This window comes from Astatotilapia calliptera, chromosome 3, assembly GCF_964374335.1.
Source record: "Astatotilapia calliptera chromosome 3, fAstCal68.1, whole genome shotgun sequence".
Classification (NCBI taxonomy): Eukaryota; Metazoa; Chordata; class Actinopteri; order Cichliformes; family Cichlidae; genus Astatotilapia; species Astatotilapia calliptera.
The window spans coordinates 2,699,897-2,714,844 of record NC_137424.1 but is presented as its reverse complement, the minus strand read 5'-3'; the positions used below and the strand labels follow the sequence as shown (position 1 = coordinate 2,714,844).

Below are 14,948 nucleotides of genomic sequence, written 5' to 3'. Positions count from 1 at the left end.
TTTGAAATCATTACTCTTAGACATGGCAACACACACAACAGTAATATGAGCAGTGCTATCATGATGAGACCTAGAAGGACAAACGGTCTTGCTACAGCAGCCAGCCATGGACCGCCAAACAGCCAGTCCAGCCAGCCTTGTGCTGTAGCTGCTCCAGGTGTGTGGTCAGTGACATATTGTTGCAGAACGGTCAAATTCTGCAAAGCTTCATAAATGTCTCCTCCAGCTTCGTATCCATCAGGGATAAAAGTGCAACATGTCTCCCCGATCAGCTTGCAAACTCCTCCTTGTGATGCTGTTAGCAGGTCCAGGGTCAGTCTGTTCTGCAGCACCATCGTTCTGATGGCCTGCTGTTCTCCTGCTAAGGCCGTTCCCAGGGTCTTAGTTAAGTTGATGTGTCGTAGCAGAGCATATCGGTTGATTTCCACGTGATCCCGCACCTCGGCAACTCCAATGCCGGGGATCAAGCTCTGTAAGAATTTCACTCCTCCTCCCCAGATGCGAAACTCTCCCGGCACTCCAGTGTCCACTGTAATGCCGAAAGAATTGGGTGAGGCGATGTCCATTTCACGTCTCTGTCGGCTGCTTGGGTGATGTGCAATACTTTGCATGAAGAAGACGTGATCTGATAATTGCACCAGGGCGCACAGACCCCCCCAACCTTCAGGGAGTGACAGATAAGCCTTATTGCCACATAGGAAGTACCAGTCAGCCAAAACTCTGGTTCCTCTACTGCTGGGTGCCGTCCGTGCACATCCTGTCTGGTACTGAGTCTTTGTTTGTAGTGGCATTCGGTAGCTGTAGTCGGGGCGACAGTTGAGGCTCATCAGCGTCGCGTTACTGGCACAGGTTTCGTTGATTGAACAGGCCATACACTTCCTCTCATTCCTCGGTGGGCAGAAAGTGTATATGTACTTACATAGGTGAGTAGGCAGCTCCCCCACTGCCCGCGATCCATTGTTCATCACACATATTGGCAGTTGTGCTGCGTTCAGTTTGTTCAGTAGAATTACATCAGGCAGTGGGTCTGAGACTTGGGGCCAGGTCAGTAGGTAGGTCTGTCCGGAACAGTTCACATTCGTGAGTGATGATGACCTCCAGGTTGCTTTTGCTGGGATGCTGTAGTTGGCCTTGGACCAAAGAGTACCGTAGCCTGGATGTGTTGCCAGGCCCAACAGGCACCAACTGCGATCTTCAGGTATGCTGTACGGCCACAGGCCAGACGTCTGTGAGGATAGGGGCATATGGGTACATGCATAACAGTCAGTTTTATTATTCAGGTGAGCTGTAGTGTTCATAAGCTGCCACCAGAAGTTAGTGGCGTAGCCATGGGGAAACGTGGTGTACTTTCCTTTGTCATACAGTGTCTGCCGTTTCTTCAGATAGCGTGACTTGTTGTCCCTCACGGAAGCAAAGATGAGGAGCCCGGCCAGGGTCAGGGCCGCTGCAGTTATTAGGAGCCACCACCTCATGACAACAGGACACACCCTCCTGTCGTGAGTAGACCCCCCGGCCAGAAAGGCTGTTCCCTCCACCGGGCGAGATCACAACAGTTGGGCGAGCCTGTGTCGGCTGAGTTTAGATGGCTTCACTTACTCGCCTGCAGGGACTCTGATGGATCCAAGATGGTCGTTCCGCAATTTTGCAAGCGGTGGGCGTGGTGAGGAGAACCTGATGTGGTCCCTCCCACCTGGGTGCGCTCCAGTTTTTTCTTTGGAGCACCTTTATCAGAACCCAGTCACCGGGCTGTAATCTGCAAGACACTTGATAGACATCATTTACAATCATCTCTTTATTTTCCTACAACTTAGACATACATTTTGCTACTGAAAATGTATCTGCCTTTTTCACTGGGTAGATTTCTGGCCACTTTGAGAATACATCTATAACCACTAGGGCGTATTTTTACCCTTGGCATTCATTTAGCTCAATAAGGTCCATGTGGATTGTGTGAAAAGGGTGAGGTTTTTGACACGTCATGCACGTTCTGACAAATTGTTTTGCTGATGTTTCAAAATTTACAGTGTAGAATTTACAGTGTAGAAATGAGAGTTGACAATACAGGTCATTCCCCCCGATGACAAATGCGTACAGCCATGAGTCACTAATGCCGCCATTTTGTGGAGGAATTTTGGCAACACTGGCTTGCCACAACACATCATTAAGTCGTTTGTCAGAACTGCTCCGTTTTTCAACACATCCAGTGGAATCTGATGCGTGTTTACTGCCATCAATGTGAAGTTTGTCTTTTGTGCCGCCTGTTTTGCTGCTCTGTCAGCAAAGTTATTGCCTGTAGCAATGAAAGAGGCGTTGTAAGAGGTTGGCATGCTGAACTGGTTTTCCGGTTGGTGTAATCATTCCTCTGGTTTTCCAAATTTTTTGCAAAATGATGCACAGCAGAGAAAACATACTGGCTGTCTATATAAATGGTTATTTGTTTATCTTTGTGTATTTCACATGCGCAAATCACAGCTGACAGCTCAGCGCTCTGTGCAGAATATGAACAAGAAAGTGGTTTTGCTTCTATTATTCTACTATCTGTGGTCACTGCGTAACCTACACAATTTCGGCCTGTGCTGTAAGGTCAAGTGCTGTTCTCCTAGCTTCCACACTTGCTGATCATAAGGTGGATCTGGGCCTGGAGTTTGTTTAAATCTCAGAATGTTGTGATACTCGGTCGGTTTCTGGAAAGTGGATGTGGCGGGTGTCATTTAGCATGCACTCAGGTGTAATACCAAAAAAGAATGCCATGACTGCTATCTTAAGTTTTGTCAGAGCGTCTCTACCTAGCAAATTTACTGGACACAACGGGTCATATGCATTTAATAAAGCACCTGCGGCCACTTGCTGTATGTACTAGTTCTAAAGGGGCAGTTAATTGTTGTACAGTTGTGTGGCCTGCAGCTGACTTTACAACTAATTTGTCCTTTGAAAACTGTAAGTTCTTAAGTGGCTGCCTCAAAACTGTTTTGCATTATTTCTCTGTGGCCTCCTCCTACAATCTCGTGTGAAGTGACCTTCCTCTCCACGGTTCTAGCAGGCGTTGTCTCTATGTTATCTGCTGTTTCTGCGTGGCTGTCTGCAGCCTTGGTGTTTGTGACTTTGCTCGCCTCTCTGTTCCTGATAGCCACCTGCGAATTAGTGTTTTAGTCTATTGTCAACACGTCAGCCTTATTTTTAAGTTACAGAATGCTGCTTCTTTTTTTGTCTTGGTTTGGGAGAATAGATGCAACACTACATTTTCACTTAAGGCATTTTTAGATAATTTCTAGTTTTTCAAACAAGTCATGGATCTCACACATTTCAAACTTTCAAGTCAGGGTTGTTTCCCATTTATACATATATATATTTAACTTTGCATTGCTCACAGCTCTAAACCTAGGCATTTTCCAATCATATGCCTAATCACTGTGTCAGTGTGATTCTCAAGTATTGTCACAAGTTCGTTTAAATTTGTTTCCAAAACCAACAAAATAATCAAACAAAAACAAAAACATAAACGTGTCAGGACACAAAAGAAAAAAGAAAAAATGCTGCCACCCGAACAAGGCAGAAGTCTGCATATGTTGGCTTGTAATAGCATGCAGCTTGTAACATGGTAGACTAATGTGCCTGTGTTAATTCAGCTCCATATTATTGTGTCAAGTTGCACTGGGTTGGGAGTGGTTTTGTGTGTGTCACATTTTTGGTGAGCCAATGGCTGGAATGGGGTTGGACTAATTAGAGGCAGGTGTACTTGATTGCACTGATACACTGGTCTACTTATAGCCCACACTACAAACACTGCTGTTTCGTTTTGTCTCTCTGTGCAGGTATGTAATGTGATGAAATCAGATATGTTTGGGATGGATGGGTTTTGTGCTATGAATTTTATATTAAGTGTGTCGTTTTGTCTTTCTGTGCAGTCCAGGGCCTATTATATGCCACAGCCTAAAGGCAGCAGGATTGCAGAGGCTTGAGTGACCACTGACTATATGCTTGCAGGGTGGTGGGTCTCCAAGGACAACTTCTAACCCTGTTAAAGGCAACATGTGGAGTGTAACTTGGCTGTGTGGCATAGCTGGCTCTGGCCTTGGGACTGTGTGTTTTTATACAATTCATAAGTGGGACACTGGACTGTTTTATCTTTTATCTCTTGATATATTTTTCGTCAATAAATTATCTTTTAGAATTTTATTGACTGACATCTTTTTGCCCACGACTGAAACGGTTGGTCAGACCTAGAGTCTTTCTTTGGGTGTGTTACAGCAGCTTCTGCTCGAAAAGAAACAGATAAATAAAAAGAAAAGAAAATGTGTAACATGCTTAGCAGTGTCTACATATTTAATTCAGCTTCTCAATCCTGTAGTTTTAGCTGTTGTCTACAGGATTTTGCTTATTGGTTGTTATTATAGGTGTGCTCTATATCTCAGCAATGTGTCATGCTAGAATGATAGGTTTCAAGCTGGTCAAGTGCCTCTATGCACTTCATTAGTTTAGTTATTCTCTGTATTGTCTTCATCTCACATGTCATTACACTGAGTTTCAGCAAACCTTAAGCTTGATGCAGACTACTGCTTAACAATTATCCACCTCACATCATAACCGACTAAGGTGCCTCTTCATATTAATATTATGTCATTGTTAATATTATCCTCTTTGTCTTATATAACAGCAATAGCATATTATAATATTTTATTAGTGTGTACCATTATACTACTACTGAGCCAATTTGTTAGTTATGATCATCTTATTCAGCAAACAGATCATTTAGAATTCATCCAATCTGCGGTCACATTTGTTCTCTCTGTTGCATGGCGGACCAGGCAGTTCTATTATATTATTTATATTTTATTTTGTATCCATCAAGGGCTTCAGGTGATCTGCAGTATCATCCTTTTCCCAAGGTGGAGACAGTTACCTTTTCACACACTGTCCTTGGCTGAACAGTGACACAGCCTTAATATACTTTATTTATGTTATTAAAATATTTGTGTGAATTATTTGCTTTATATTCATTTTATACATTGTGGGCATGGTCATCATGCCAACTGTGTTTCATTGATAATATCACTTTACAGGTTGTTATCCTTGCTATTATTAATTTCAAATACTCTAAAGATAATTTCTACTGTAATTTTCCCTTTGTTTATCTTTATTTCGTACTTTTTATATTTATATCTACTCAGTGGGGTCTGTTTTCAACCCTTTTAAACTACCTCAAACTACGTTGATCTCTAGTTTTCACTTAATAAGGGATTATTATGTTCTTCCTGATATGAGTGGTGCTGCAGATGCGGCTGCAGGAGTGAGTGATGGTTTACTAAAAGGATTGTGGGCACTGCACAGTGTCTCGTCTTCTGGTTTTACTAAACTGGCAGTTGAGTTCTGTTCTTCTGACTGTTTATATTTTGTTTTCTTAAATCTCTCAATTTACAGACACTGTTTTTGTCCGGCGTCTGGACTTTTCTTTTCTCACCACTGCTCGTCAGCAGGAGTGAGTTTTAATTTCACTTGCTTGATTACCCATCTTATTTATGTATTTACTTATTTTTGTTTAAGTAATATACATATTACTATTATCGTGTATATATACACGATACAGCTGCTATCACCTTCGCTGGTATTAGAGACGAGAGTGGTTGTTCACACGCCCTTTGACTTTCGGACTAGTTCCGAAAGCGGTGTGAACTTTACGAGACGGAACTCGACCGTTCTCTCAACTCACCAGCACGTCAGTGAACAGCAGTAAAAGAAAACACAGTAGAAGCAGCTCAGTCTCTTATTGGACCGTGAAAATTCAGCTTGCTCCGTAAATTAAAACAATACACACACACACACACACACACACACACACACACACATTCACAGCTTCGACGCGCGCGCGACCGGAACCCTAATGATAAGGGGAGCTCCCAGAGCTACTTACTCCCTAGACCCAGTCTAGACCCAGCTAGGGGAGCTACCCAGAGCTCCAAAGCTACCAGTCGACGAGCTCCCAGAGCTACCAGTCGACGAGCTACGCTACCAGTCAACGAGCTCCCAGAGCTACCAGTCGACGAGCTACTTCCGCTATTTTAAATTCCCTGAATTTAAAATGCGCTTTTACGCAAGATTGTGTCAGTGTGTCTGTATCTACCTGGTCAGTGTCGCCGGGTCTGGTCCACCTCGATCGGGCCCCACCACCGTGGGTCGCTTTCTAAGACGTTGGCCAAGACCCGAATTTAACGCTCTTGGTCTTTTATCACACACCTGGTGTGTGAGCTGTCGACAGGCGAACAACGTGGACTGGTCACGGAGATGGGACACGATGGAGGCGCTCCGGCTCCGAAGGACCAAGAAATGTTGGGGGAAAACTCTGTAAAAAACCCAGGAGAAATAAAGACACAATGAGACAAAGTTACTTTCTTTGCTAAACGTGTACACGGGTGAGCTGCTGAGAACAACTCACGTCGTGAACAGAGGCTTGGCACTTTTTATAGGAAAGACAGTGAGAACAGGATAAGAAAATAATAAACAGATAAAATAAACAACTCCATATGTGGCGCTAGTCTCGTCAGCAGAGAGCTGGGAGAAAGATAAAACAATCTGAAACAATATGTCCTTGCTGGGAAAATCTGAAAGACACTTCTAAACTACTTATCTTGAACACAGCTTGTACATTTAAAAGAAGGTAAAGTTACATAGAATCATTTTTCCTCTAACACTAGTGAAGCCCAGGAATGACCTCAGCTCTGACACAAAACAAGGACGTCACCACTTGGCTACTGCATCAACCTTGGCCGGATCGATGGAAACCCCTTCACGGGAGATGACATGGGCCAGATAGCAGACCTTCTGCTGGAAGAAGGCACACTTTTCCAGCTTGGCCTTGAGTCCCTCTTGCTGCAGCCATGCAAGTACCACCTCAAACCTTTGTAAATACCGAGAGACTGATGAGGAGAACACAATGGCACTGCTGATCCCCCAACATCCTCTTCATCAGGCGCTGGAATGTACCAGGAGCGTTGCACAGCCCAAATGATATATGATTCCACTCGAACAAGCTGAACGGTGTACAGAAAGCGGTCTTAGGCTTATCCTGCTCAGAAACTGGCACCTGGTTGGACCCGCTGGCCAAATCGACGGTAGAAAACCAGAATTTCCACGATGCGAGTTAGGGGGAAAGCATAATTCCTCGTTTTGCTATTCAGCAGCGATAGTCAATACACAGATGGAGGCTTCCATCCTTCTTGCGGACCAGAACAATGGGAGAGGCATAAGGACTGTTGCTCTCCCTAATTACCTGGGCCTCCAAAAATTGGTTGATATGGGTCCTGACAGCCTCATTATCAGAAGGAGGAATTCGCCTGTACCTCTGCCGGACGGGTATGTCATCAAGCAGAGGCATGTCATGCGAGATCATCTGGATCAAACATGGAGAGGCTAGCAGCCCAGCCGGCAACCTGGACTTAGGAGGCTCTAAAAGCACAGCCTGACCTGACAATTGCTGAGAACATGTGGTTGCCACCAGCTGCATGATGCCACCAGGTATCCGCATGCCACACAGGCCTCGTGCCTTGACGGTACCGACCATGTCCTCTGGGGCTTGGGATGCAGACTGGTGATACTGATGTAGGGCCTCCAGAACTGGTCTCGCTGCCTGTGACACATAAGGCGAATTAAACAAGGAGCCACCAAAAGCCCCAAACAGCTTTTGATAACAGCAATGGATTACATTCATTCCTAAGATACCAGGGACAGAGGGCTTGGTATCAGGAGGGTCCTTAACTATGAGGATCCCACAAGAGGGCCTTTCCTTGCCACACAGGAGTACACTGAGCTCTAAAAAACCAATATATATATACGACTGGAGACGTTCCTGTCCCCACGGGGCAAAATGCGCCAAAAAGAAACCCTCGGTGATGGTGGAAACCATGGAACCAGTATCCACCAGACAGGGGACAGATACCCCACCAATCACAACATCAATCTTTGGACAAGATTGATAGGTTTGTAGCTTGAACTTCGGCGTGATGCCCCCTGATGGATGGCGCCCTTAGCATTTGCCTGTACAGCCTATGCCACGGGCCGGCCCTGAACACAGATGATAGGTTTGTAGCTTGTACCTATCCGCTGGAACGTTGAAGACAATATAATTACACCGCAAAGCAAGACATAAGTAGGCAAGCTCTTCATGTTACTCGTGCATGGGAGAGACCGGACAGAGCGTCGTTCCTTCGCTTGACCCCAGTTGCTCTTTCCGTTCTCCTGTACCACTGTTCTTTTATTGAGGTTACATGAATATGCATAGGTTCATTAACATATGACGTCTACATACACACAAAGAGTACAGTGTGTGTGTGTGTGTGTGCGTGTGTGTGTGTGTGTGTGTGTGTGGTCAAGATGTGACCCTGTGAAGACTCCCCAAAGCTGGTGCCAGGAGTCTAGCGGGTCCATCTGAACAAAAGGCTCTTATACTTAAAGAGATATACATGTGTTTGCTATACCATATATCAATAAGGAGAAGATAGGATCTCTCCCATGTTCCCTGGCTGTGGGTGTGCATTCTAGTATGGAATACACACCAAGGCTTTGTAGTCTGTTAAAGATCACACAGACTACCACTACACAACTGATTATACACCTCTAAGCATACATGGTTAAATATTTCTAAGCATAAATGACAATCAACAATACAAAATCTAACAAAGATGGTATTAACCTGCCAATCCTATTGTTTGGAGAGCCAGTGAACTCCCCACCTGAACGGTGGCTCTGCAGCTCACAAGGTTCTAGCAGGGGGGTGATAATCACCTGCCGCACAAGCACAAGCTGATTTAACTGCTCTTCCTCGTGCTTTAGGAGCTCCTGTAGCTCATGCCCCTTGTTTGAGCTCCCTGCGGAGGGTTCTGTCAACAACATCTTCCACACCTGGTCCCGGAGAAGCACTTCTGCACCGCGCATGCCATCAGGTGTGCTTTGTTTAACTGGTTCCATCAGAGCCATTAGTGCTAATGAGAACTCCTGCAAAGTCTCTCCCTCCTGCTGTCTCCTTGGAAAAAAAAGCCTGCTGCAGGGTGACATGTGACTGCGCATTACCATACAGTTCCTTCAAAATAGTCAACACCCGAGCAGGGTCCATTTCCTCTGAATTAGAGCGAAACTTGATCTCCTCTCTTGCTTCTCCCCCTAGATCAGGGATCTCAAACTTGCGGCAGAGTGTTACAGGCATGGCCCTTTAAGACTGTAGCCTCATGGGCGGTGTAGTCCGTGCTGCAGGGAGACTGTGTGAGACTGTCCCTCCCGCTGTGTGTGCTTGTGAGCTTGAGGGAGGGAGAAAAGTCGAAATGTACAAGGTGCTACCGAGCAGAAACGGGAGATGGAAGCATGTGAATATAATAATGACGACTGCAACCAAAAAGAGTGCTCGACGAGCCCAGTTGTAAGTAAGCTGTAAAGACTCGACTGTACACTGTGTACGTGTTTTCCTCCGAAACAATATAGTTCTGCTGGAGCAGCCTTTCAACGCCTCTCTCTCTCTGTCTCTCGCTAGCAAAGTTAAGCTAGTTCCCGGCTACAAGCCCGACATGGAACCCATAAGTATTAGCCACAGGTCTCCTTACCACGGTTCAGACAAGAGAGTGCAAACGCGTTTAGGGATTGGCTGTGTTAGTTCAGTGGGAGATTTATTTGGAAAAAAAAACATTTTTCACTTGCATTCAAAAACTAATGTGTACTCTTATGCTTGCATTTTTATTTTGTTAAATACAAACAAAATTGTAGCAAAAGTGCTGCCACGTGTCTGGCGAGAAAGGGCGTACCAGAAAGAGCTGTTTATTTTGTACTGTACTGTACTGCTGAGTCTTCTGCTCGTCAAATATATTTCATTGCAATGTTGACCCTGTGCTAACTTGCATATGACAAATAAAACTGAAACTGAAAGGCTTCAGATAGTTAACAGTGAGAAAAAAATTGCGTTCATGTTTGCAGTTTCGTCTTGTTACACAATATTTGGAATTGAATAAAACAAACAAAACACTACATTTTAGGGAATATTAGTGGGTGTTTTCTTGTTTCTCTTCTTCTAGTAACAGACAGATGCTGGGCACACATGCATGCTTGAACCCTCTTCAACCCATTTGGCTATATTGATGCATGTCTTTCCATTAAACATGGGGCATTTACGGTCCCTAGGCACCACCACCAACCGCTCTAGAACAGTGGCCTGACTACGAACACCTGGCAAACACCCAGCAGTTACAGAGGAGGTTGAAGCCGCTCCACCAGAAACCAGACCAGTGCTGCCATCCCGAAGCATCCGCTCATTATCTGCTCTTAACTGTGCCACCAAGTCCGTAAGTTGCTGCAGTTCCTCTTGCGCTAGAGCAACCAAAAGCAAGGGAAAATTAGGGTTGCAAAATGCTAAAATCATGTTAATATTCCTCCTAAACCTAAATGCTGCTGTCTTGTCTACAATCAATCACTTTAAAAAGGTCTTCAAAACAGGTGAACTATGCTCTCTGCCAAAATAAAACAATTAATTTACAAGACCAACCCTCAATCTCAAATGTGCATCCTGTCGACCACCACCAAGTATGTGAGCAAGTGGTCAGCTGGGTTATTAAATTAATAAAATGACAGTGCCACCTAGGGGAATTCCACCCCCAGGAAATATAAAATATTTTGAGAATAAAATTAAATAATAAAAAAATACATTTGCACAGGTTCAGGGATGCACATCGAGCCAGGCTGGCTCAAATATTATTATATATTATTAATATTATAATATTTTTTTAATATAAAACATTAAACAATGAAACAGCACTGAATGTAGTGTCGTCTGTAATGGTGTCCTGAATAATAATAAAATGCATATGAGGTGTATCACTTTAGTTTGTATGAAACATGAAAACTATCACATCTATCACTATGGTCCTGGTGAAGATTCTGCTGGAATTTGGTGAAAGACATTAGATTTGCTTTGATGTCAAACTTTTAGAAGCTGTTTTTGTTTTTCATGCAGCTCTAATTTGATAAAACGCTGCATCAAAAATAAACAGGAAATGATGTCACATGTGTTCCTGTTCACACAGCAGAATGAGTCTATTGCTGACAGTGATGTACTAACAGAGTGAGCATTTCTGAGGCCCAAAATAAACTGAGTAGTTCACTGAATGAACAATGGACTGTGAGCTCAGTTCCTTCATCATTAGTATGGATTATATATGTATATGTATTATATTAGTATCATATATATCAGGTGCTGCTGCTTTCAGTCATTGTACAAATGTGCTGTTTGTAAGGTTGTAAAGCTGCAGTCAGCTGAGACTGAAGAAGTCACCTGATCAGTGAGCAAACGTTTCTGAAAACATCCAGATGAACAGAATCAACCTTTTGGGATCAGCCAGCAATGCAGCATCATTGTTGTTCAGCTTCAGAGGTTTGCAGGAATGAACTGATGACCAGAAACAGCTGCAAAGTCCAAGAAAATACCAGCTGGAGTTCAGCTGCATTTGAAGAAGTCAAAGAAAAGTAAGGATGGCAAAGGGCGACGTTTTCTTCCAAAGAGCTGCAAACATGGTCGACGCCTCATTAGAAGAATCATCTGGACATTTGTGAGGAACTCTAACCAAGAAAGCAACGTCACACAGATCCAACAGACAGTTTCCATGACTGCAAGTGTTGAGTGGAAAAATGCTACATTGCATTATTGCATCCTCTCACCACAGGAGGCGCTGTTGGCACCACTGATTGCTGATCAGCTGTTCTCTGATGATCTGATTGATACTGTGAATAACGGGACTCACTGAACTCTGTGACACAGTGAAGATTACAGAGTTTAACTTCACCCTTTAAGACTGACCACAGAACCAAGTCCGCCAGAGCTTTTGTTATATTTTTACATGCTGTGGAGCCATTTGTGGGAGCATTTCAAGTTGCTATACATCAATACAACTGTTATAGCCCTAATTTTAATAATATGTCTGCATTAAGTCCATAGTAACTACATAAACTGCAAAAACAACCTCTGCTCATCCATCTCTGTGTGTATCAGGATACATTTGGTTCATAATACACAGAAAAATCAGAGTTATTACCTGTAATAAATGTGAAAGATTCCTGCAGTGATAACCAGGCAGGACTGAAACACATCCAAGCTGTCACCACGGTAACAGCAGCGTCCATCCACAGGTGAGGGGAGGAGCAAAAAGAGGGACTTTCACCATTTTATACTAAAAACACTCAACTAATGTTTCTAATATGAAACAAATAAGCCCACATTAATGTGAGCGTTTATTAAATAATAATAATCATGATTTCCTCCTGATCTCATTTCCACAGCAGAGAAAACTGTGGTGTATATTGAGGTGGAGGGTGTGGTCTGTGGCTCAGGTGTAGAGTGAGGGTGGGGTGCACCACAGCAGCATGCTGGGACTGCTGAGGGTGGAGGAGGGAGTGATGATGACATCAGAGCTGCAGCACAGAGACCAGTGAACACACAGTCTGTTCATCTTTGCATAGATACAATATACAGCACAATATTGAATGACAGACACGCTGTGGGAGCTTCCACAGATACCTATACATCAATACAACTGTTATAGCCCTAATTTTAATAATATGTCTGCATTAAGTCCATAGTAACTACATAAACTGCAAAAACAACCTCTGCTCATCCATCTCTGTGTGTATCAGGATACATTTGGTTCATAATACACAGAAAAATCAGAGTTATTACCTGTAATAAATGTGAAAGATTCCTGCAGTGATAACCAGGCAGGACTGAAACACATCCAAGCTGTCACCACGGTAACAGCAGCGTCCATCCACAGGTGAGGGGAGGAGCAAAAAGAGGGACTTTCACCATTTTATACTAAAAACACTCAACTAATGTTTCTAATATGAAACAAATAAGCCCACATTAATGTGAGCGTTTATTAAATAATAATAATCATGATTTCCTCCTGATCTCATTTCCACAGCAGAGAAAACTGTGGTGTATATTGAGGTGGAGGGTGTGGTCTGTGGCTCAGGAGTAGAGTGAGGGTGGGGTGCACCACAGCAGCATGCTGGGACTGCTGAGGGTGGAGGAGGGAGTGATGATGACATCAGAGCTGCAGCACAGAGACCAGTGAACACACAGTCTGTTCATCTTTGCATAGATACAATATACAGCACAATATTGAATGACAGACACGCTGTGGGAGCTTCCACAGATACACTGACGTCAGCATCCAGAGTCCTCCTGCTGCTCCCCCCTCAGAGCCCCGTGATCAGCACCAACACATTCAGTTAGATGACAGAGTCCAGCTGCAGCTAGAATCAGCTCCCCTCTGTGAACAACAGCACAGCGTCAGTGTTTCACACTCAGTGAAAGGAGGAAACAGCAGAAGAACACCATGTGTGCTACGTTTCCCAGGACACACTACAAACTGCACAAATACAGAGCAGCACGTGGAAGGACCTGCAGCTGCATTTACAGAGCTGCAGACAGCGTGATGTCCTGTATGGACAGGTGGAAGGAACCAAGTCCTCAGCTGGAACACTCGTGTTTGTCCACATACAGGAAACACAGCAGGAAACTTCCTCACAGAAGTGCAGCTCATGGATAACACACTTCCTGTCAGTCAGAATGAGGCTGCAGCCAAACACAGAAAGGTGTTTTTGTCCAGATGAGCCCAGAGAAGAAACACGAGTGTTCACAGACATCAGAAGCTCAGAGAGGTGAAACATGAGGTTGGAGTCCTCGTCAGCATCCAGAAGAGCTGCTGTGAAACCCTGAGTACTCATGACAGACTCTGATGGCACAAACACATCATGATTCAAACAGAAAGACAAACATGGAGCTCCTGATCCTCCTGCATGAGAACAAGCTGACATGAGTGCTGTGTCTGAGAGTGTCTCCCTGTCACAGTGACAATAACACAGCTGCTGCTCACAGTCATTAAACTGACCTGAGGTCAGCTGTGCTCCTTACATATGAACCATGTGACCTCACATCAGTGCTGTGGATGACTGTAGTCATAGAAGAGTAGAGCTGTAGCAGGTGGTGTGAGGAGGAGGTGGTGTATTCTAGTTAGCGCAGTACTGAAACACTCCAGCAGAGGGCGCTGTTAAGTCCTTATTGTAACACAGTTACTGTGTGCAGTTAGACTTCATACATAATCTGCACTTGTTTCCATCAGACATGCTGTCAGTAAATGATTGGTTTCTATACATTTCTAAACACAAAACCTCTTCACACTTCTAACATGCACATTTACACAACTAAATGGCAGTATTGATGAAAAGAAACACATTCAACAAATCCATTTAAACCTTAAAACAAACAAAAGGAAGCATCTCTATGGACAAACAAACCCCTCCACTTGGTTTGACCTGCTGATGTCATGTGTGACATCATCAGGACTTTAAAATGAGGAAATGCCGGGCGGGCGTTTCCCCACACCTGACCCTCATGAAGACTGAAAAGACAAACAAAGTAAGAACAAATGACTTAATCTGTAACATAATAAAATGTAAAGAAACATGTAACTGAGTATTCAGCTTCATTTGCAGAATGTTTGATTTGCCAGCAACTGAATGCTTCCACACACAAACCCGGCATAGTGAGTGAAGCAATGTTACTTAACAAATAGCAAATCATAGCAAATACATAGAAACAGAATAATGTGTTTAATATGCAAAAGAAGAAGAAGAAGTAAACACATATGGGACAAATGGAGACCATTGCAGCTCATCCACCAGTGGGGTAAAAAGAGCAACCAAGAAAGTGGCATCCTTATATATATATATATGTATACATATATATATATATGTATACATATATATATGTATACATATATATATATATGTATACATATATATATATATATATATGTATACATATATATATATATATATATATATATATGTATACATATATATATGTATATATATGTATACATATATGTATACATATATATATGTATATATATGTATATATA

The 14,948-nt window shown here is 43.5% G+C and overlaps 1 protein-coding gene and 1 long non-coding RNA gene across 2 annotated transcripts in view; one reads left to right on the top strand and one right to left on the bottom strand.

Moving 5' to 3' along the window:
* LOC113017356 (neoverrucotoxin subunit alpha-like) overlaps nt 1-11,987 on the top strand; it is a 31,739-nt gene extending 19,752 nt beyond the window's left edge. Inside the window, exon 5 of the mRNA XM_080294563.1 lies at nt 3,906-11,987. The gene's annotated coding sequence lies outside the window, so the exon portion shown is untranslated. The remainder of the gene's footprint in view (nt 1-3,905) is intronic.
* Nucleotides 11,988-13,094: 1,107 nt separating this feature from the next.
* LOC145424052 (uncharacterized) lies at nt 13,095-14,733 on the bottom strand. The gene is made up of 2 exons (XR_013905004.1): nt 14,372-14,733; nt 13,095-14,340 (listed from the first exon to the last, which is right to left on the bottom strand). It is a non-coding gene; the product is annotated as an uncharacterized LOC145424052 (long non-coding RNA).
* Between the last annotated feature and the right edge of the window lie 215 nt (nt 14,734-14,948).